A 6,623-nucleotide genomic window follows, 5' to 3' on the forward strand; every position below is an offset into this window, starting at 1 on the left:
CTAAAATCAGGAGTCCTAGGGCTTGTCATTTTATATTCACTCTAAAACCCAGACACGTTGGATCTTGAGCTGCAATAAAGTAGTTTATAGAATAAAGAGAGACCAGATAAACTCTGATATTATAAAAACATTTAAGCATAAGAGAACTGGAATAGGAGATGTATCCTTGGCTGGATGTACTTCAGTGAAAAAGCATTAGGATCTTAGGGCATCCCAAGAAAGACACCATACACAGGACATCCTGCAAAATACAGGGTATTTGAGAAGAAAGCTTGTTCTTCATTCCCTGTTCTGTGCTGCTGCCTTTTCATCTGAGGAAGTGAGCACAGGCAAAGAGACAGCAGCATGTTAACATCATTTTTTGTCCCATTAGAGAGCAGGCAGCATAAAAACCAGAAACATGTAACATACAGGGCTGTTAGCATGAACCCCGCTTTGCAGACAACGCCTACATATGGATCCAGTGTCTGCAAAGACTTTCTTATGCAGCCAATGCTGATTTTAATTGACAAATTAAGGAGTTCTCATTCTTAAGTGACAAAGGGAGCCTCAGGCCAGATAAAACTAAGTGAAAATACCTTTTACTCAGACAAACAGGCATTTCTTTGTAGAGTGTGTGTATATACAGCACTACAGGAAGAGGTTAACTTTTTTCAGAGAGAAATATTGGCCACACTTATTTTATGACTCTGATATAAACCAAAAAAGAGTGGTACACTGAATTTTAATTGGGTGCTATACTTCCTATCTGGCCATCTGTTCCAAACTGCTAGTAATAACCAGAGTATGACATTTTATGGTAGTTTTTGATGGAAACTACCATATTCAGACACAGTTTGAGTTTGAATCTTACTATTATAGGAACAGTGTCCACAACTGAGGGAGGAGGGAGAGCGGAGGGAGGGGAGAGAGATGGTTGTGGAGACAACTGACTAAAGCTGTGCTTCATTCATGTTCTCCGTGGACAGGAACTGGTCCCAGTGCAATAGTACATGTGCTCCTAACTCATTTGTACAAACACGACTTAAAATCGTAACTAAGCATTCTGCTGCACAAAGATTCCATTCACATACTCTGCTGAATGAAGGCTTTTGGTGGACGTCGAAACATAGGAAGATGACAAATAAATGAAACATGGGGGAAGGCGAGCAGACAATATAGATATAATCCCAAAACAATATTCCCAGTCAGAGAAATTTACTTTGAAACAGGAAGCAGAGAAGTTCCACAGAAAAAATCGTCAAAAGATTGGATCAAAGTGGTACTCAGTGTTAAAAGGTTGAACAGGTAACAGTGCTGAAGGCTGAGGTTAAATGGAATAAACCTGCACTAGAAGGCAGGAAACAGGTGATTACACAGTAAGTAATTCCTGATTTGTGTTCAGAACAAAGCCTGTACTAAACATACCGTAGGTCTAGTTAGAAAAGATTGTATAAGAAATATTTCTCATGAAATAAATGTTTTAGGTGGGTTGGGAGAGGAAACAAATGGCTTGAATAAGGAAGAAACCAGAATGCTGGAACCCAGGTGAAATCCTAAATAACAGCAAGAGGTAAAGGAAATAAAAAAATGTACAGCATAATGTAGCATAAACAATGCTTTTCTAGGCAGGATGTTCTCCAGTCATCACTTATGTTTCAAATGCTGAAGAATAAGGATTGCTCTCTGCTTCTCTTCAACTGTATTGCGTTCTTGTCTCCTGGTATCTTATTCTTACTGACTAACTGTGAAGTCTCGTCTGCTAATTTTCAAGAAAACATATGAGGTGGACTCCTAGTAAACAGAGCAACTAATGATGAGTATTTGCCCCCTAATTGCTTTCAACACAAAGTAAACATTTATTAGCTCTACTAACCCTATAGGCATAAACAGTTCACACATGACACAATACTGCATTACTAATAACTGATGAGTGCCTACTAGATAGCTACTAACAAAATTGAAGGTTTTTTTCAGTGCTTAGGGATTCCCCTGCCACTCACTTGTGTTGTTTACAAATGCTTTGACTCTATTGTACATTGCAACTACAAGTCAATAAAAATACAACTAAGACTCTAGCTCTTGAAACTCTGCATCGCATACTTTTCTGCAGAAAACACAGGAAATTCTTATGCAGACTCAGATTTCTCACAAGCATCCTAGGTCTTACCTTCTTTTATGCTATGCTAGTTTTTGTATTTCACTCGCCTTGTACAGAGATGAAAGAGTTTTACACTGAGTAACTATTTCATTAATGTCAGTTTCTGTTTGCTCAGCACTCTTGCAAAGTCTCATATTTCTAGTTAACCCAGAACTTGTCTGGAGACAGCTTTATGCTTACTGTAGAGGTTCACAGACTAGAAATCGGAAGTTCTCCAGTAGGAAACTACTTGTTGTGCTGTTTTATGAAATCACTGTTGCTTTAATCATTAGGCCACAGACATGCAGCTATGATTTCAGCTGAGACAACTCCAGACGTTCACCTCCTTCAACTAACCTCCTGCTGCTGCTGGTAGTCCCCGACTATTTTATCACCAGAAATTACTGTCAGAACTGCAGTTCCATTTATGTGTGATGTCACTCCCCAATTTGGTTTGACCAAAACCGATCTGATAAATTAAAGAAACAATTTTGGATCACCCAATACAACATTTTTCCCATTTAACTTGCCCTTACAATACAGAAGGACTTGCTCGGCACTCTGCAGCCTCAGATCCACAGAGATGTTGGATAAAATGACCAAAACCACTTTCTTTGTCTTTCAGCACACTTTCATTCTGGGCCTTTATTTCTTGGTCATTTCAGTCTTCTTTTCTGAAGTGTGGTTTGGGCAGTGATTTATCTGAAAAATATATTCCCAATGCCCCTACAGAAGGTGAAAACACCAGTTCTGTGCTATTTGCAGCCCCTGACAACAAAAATGCCACAGACTTACTTTCTGGTAGATGATCAGATCCTACATCTCAAGCAGAAACTCACCTTTTTCTTTCTGGAGAATATGAAAAAGACAACATGAAAAGGTATGTTAGACTGAAGCATCTCTTTCCAAATTTATAAACAGAGAAGGCACCTCTGGAATTTCTCAGCACAAAATCAGCCTTGGCAGTGTGAACAATATCCAAATAAATAAATATTAATTTGGATATAGATAATGATAAGGAATGCCAGAATTACCCACCACCTGCTTCACTCTGCAATTGTATTCAATTTTCTCTGAGATATACAAAATGTATGAGGTCATTTAGAATTGGAGTGTTCTCAGCACCTGCTAAGATTAGATCTTTAGAGGCAATAAAGCCAGCATAATCTGAACTCCAGGATCAAGCTAATTGGCTATGATGCCTTTTTTAAAACAGTGCCAAGCATATACTGTAGCTACTATCTGATAAGTAAATTGTTACAGTGCAGCCTACCAGACAAAAAAAAAAAAGGCACACACAAATCCCAAATATTATTTTTGAATGAGAATCAAAGTAAATAATAAATGCATAAAGCACAGTGTGATATGAGGAGTTCCTTGGCACATCATTGAAATGTTTAATCATAAAAACATGTAGTTAGACACGAGTCATACAGCTCACCCCAAATGACTGAAAAGTCTTATGCATTTGTTTAATACTGCATACTGTGAGTAATACAGGAAATTCTCACTGAAGTATTTCCAGCTTCGTAGAGTCCCCTGATGCAATCCAGTGTTAGTCACACAGTGTGGGAGCACTCAGATAGCCACATCCTCTTCCCCAATTCAGATGCTGGCTGGATTCAGCCTTTAGCAATAAAGCTGTGAGATATTTGGGCTGTATTCCTTCACCTGCCTTATCGTACATTTTATTTAAAATAGCACACTAATTTCTCAGAACATCTCTTTAATAAACAGTTCCTGAAGAAAAGATTCACACTATTTTTCTTGAACAGGGCTTACGGCCACAACAAGGCAGACTGTAAAGTGTCAGCTTGGCAATCAATGGGCTGGGAATAAGGAGGGTACCTCCTAGCAGAGAGACTCTTAAGTTATTTGTGGTTAAAAGGCATGGGGGTGTCCTGCCTAATCTACTGCAGAGGCGTGGGTGTAGGACTGGGCAATAAACTGCTGCAGACATCAGCATGTCTTCCTGCGCTTTTGCTTGAAAAGCAGGACTGGTAGCACAACATAGTTGTGCAGTCCTGAGGAAGAAGAGGAATAGAAGAAAACACAAAGAAGAGAAATGATGAGCAAAGAAAGTCTCTCATCTGCTGTCCAGTTGCTTTTAGGATCAGAAAAACAGCATTATCTTGTTAGCATTCTTGTTATCATTTCTTGTTAGCAAAAAAACTGTCAAAGACCTGAATGCCCCATCAGTAATTTAATACTTTTTCCTTTTGGCAAAAAACAAAACAAAACCACAAACCCACAACCTTGGGGTCGTAAATTCAGATAAAAATGAAATTATAACACATATGTGCCTTTTTGAGCTGTCAATTATAACACATATGTGCCTTTTTGAGCTGTCAAGTGAAAAGTTTTATTTTTATGATTTGCGTAACACCACTTTGGAAAGCACTGGCTATATTCCAAGGGAAAGCTGATCTAATTTTTTTGTTTTTCATCTCTACCTTGATTTGACCAATATCCAGGTTCATTAAAATCTTATGTACTGCAGCTAGGCTAGAAAACTCCAGCAGACAAAACTTAGCTGAAGTCAGCTGATTTTCTATGGACTGTCAGTAGCATTTGTGCATCCAAGTCCTGCCAAGGAATTTTTTCCTCTTCAACTGAGATGCCTCTCACTAATCTGTTTTGAAGTGTAGAGATTCCTGACTACCATTCCTCCTTTATAAATAAGACATATATAAATAAGACATAGATGAGTTATATTAAAATAAATTAATCTAAAAATGCACAAATTCTGACTTCCAAAGTGAGAATGTGTTAAACAGCTAGACCAGCCATGCAAGACTTTTATAAAAAAAAAAAACAGGTCATACAATGCAGTCACAAAGTGAATGAGACGACTCTAAATTGAAAGTCAGTATGAGATAGTTGGGGTGCTTAAATAAAGCCAGAACAATTTAATGAGGGTGCTGGGAAAAATAATTATTATTTTAAGTATGATGATAAATATTACTTCCAAGTACGAGAGATGAATTTGAAAATGCAAATACCTCACTATGCTTAAATTTATTACTTCAGCTGAGTCCTGTGATGCTGGATCATTTTCATTTTATGAACACTATTGAATGCTGAATTTAAAAGATTTAACGTATTTAGTCATTAGGCTCAGTCAGTGTCCCCATCTTCCCTGCCATGCCAGAACTTGGAAGAGCCTTTGGAGTTAGCAGTCTTTGAAACAGAAGCTTTGGGCCCTCACACTGTTGACACTGTCAAGACTGAACTATTCAATCCATTTCTCTAACACCAGGATACAGGCCCCCTTCAAGACCTGATTGAGATATGAAGTGAGACTTTCCCGCTTAAAGCACAAAATTCCATTAAGTTAAATTAAATTGTCAATTTTGGGTGATAACTTGAAAAAAACGCTACTCAGTATTGAAGCAACTAAGCTTTTCATAGTTGTCTATCATTACAGCAGGCTTTGTTTGTTGCTTAAGTCAGACCTGCTATAAGTTTTTCTTATTATTTCAGCTGAAATTTAAACCAAAACTGTTGCACCAGATACTACAAAATTGTAACTAAAAAAGCAGACAATATTGCCTTTGCCATGTTAATTAAACTACAGTGAGTTCTATTAACTCATGTTCTCTTAAGATTCTGTTTTATAGATATGTGGTTTGTTAAAATCAAATAATCAGATGTCTTGCAAGAGATTAAATGTCAGAACCAGAGAGGAGATGGGGCAGATGAGCCTTTAAAAACCCCTTTATTCTTCTCTACATCAGCTGATCGGGTAGACACTAAGCATCACTTAAAGGGAGAAAGAATAAAGTAGTGCTTGTTTCATCAGCTGAGGATGAATCAGCAGTATCTTAATAACATCTCTTCAACTATTTGCATCATGGACCTAGAGTAGTGCTATTGTGCAGAGGTTAGCCCAGAGAATATGTCATTCTAGGGATTTCCCAATTATGTCTTCTTTGTACAATAAATTAAGTGAAAAATCTGTGCATTGATGTCATGAATGGCCAATGGAAGGCTGAATTTTTCCTTTTTTGATTTTTTTTTGGAACCTTCTTGTGGTGCGACAAGGTTTGTGATCTGCTGCCCTCCGATGGATACTTACAGAGGTTACGTCTAAAACAGCAGGACTGTGCAGGCACAGCAGGAGCAACATGCTTGAGACCATTAAATTTCTTAAAAAAGCACTACAGAAAAAAAAAAAGAAGTAATGAAGTGCTAAGTTCTTTGTGTACCACATTTAGCATAAAAAACATATCTGGGTCTCATTTCTTAATATTGCTTTTTTTTTTTTTTTGGTCAGGGTACTTTTACGTCCAAGTAGATGTGTTCTAGTTCATTCTATGACACATTGGTCTTTTTCAATCAGCTCTCACTCTCATTATACATAAATACATATAATGATTACATATATTACATAACACATACAGTAATGATATCCCAGTATCTATTGCATCTGATATCTGCATTCTGCCTGCTAATAATCTCTTCATGATTATTATCAATATCCTAGACCTCAGTCTAGCATTAA

Source organism: Cygnus atratus, chromosome 8 (genome assembly GCF_013377495.2).
Source record: "Cygnus atratus isolate AKBS03 ecotype Queensland, Australia chromosome 8, CAtr_DNAZoo_HiC_assembly, whole genome shotgun sequence".
NCBI classification, from domain to species: Eukaryota; Metazoa; Chordata; class Aves; order Anseriformes; family Anatidae; genus Cygnus; species Cygnus atratus.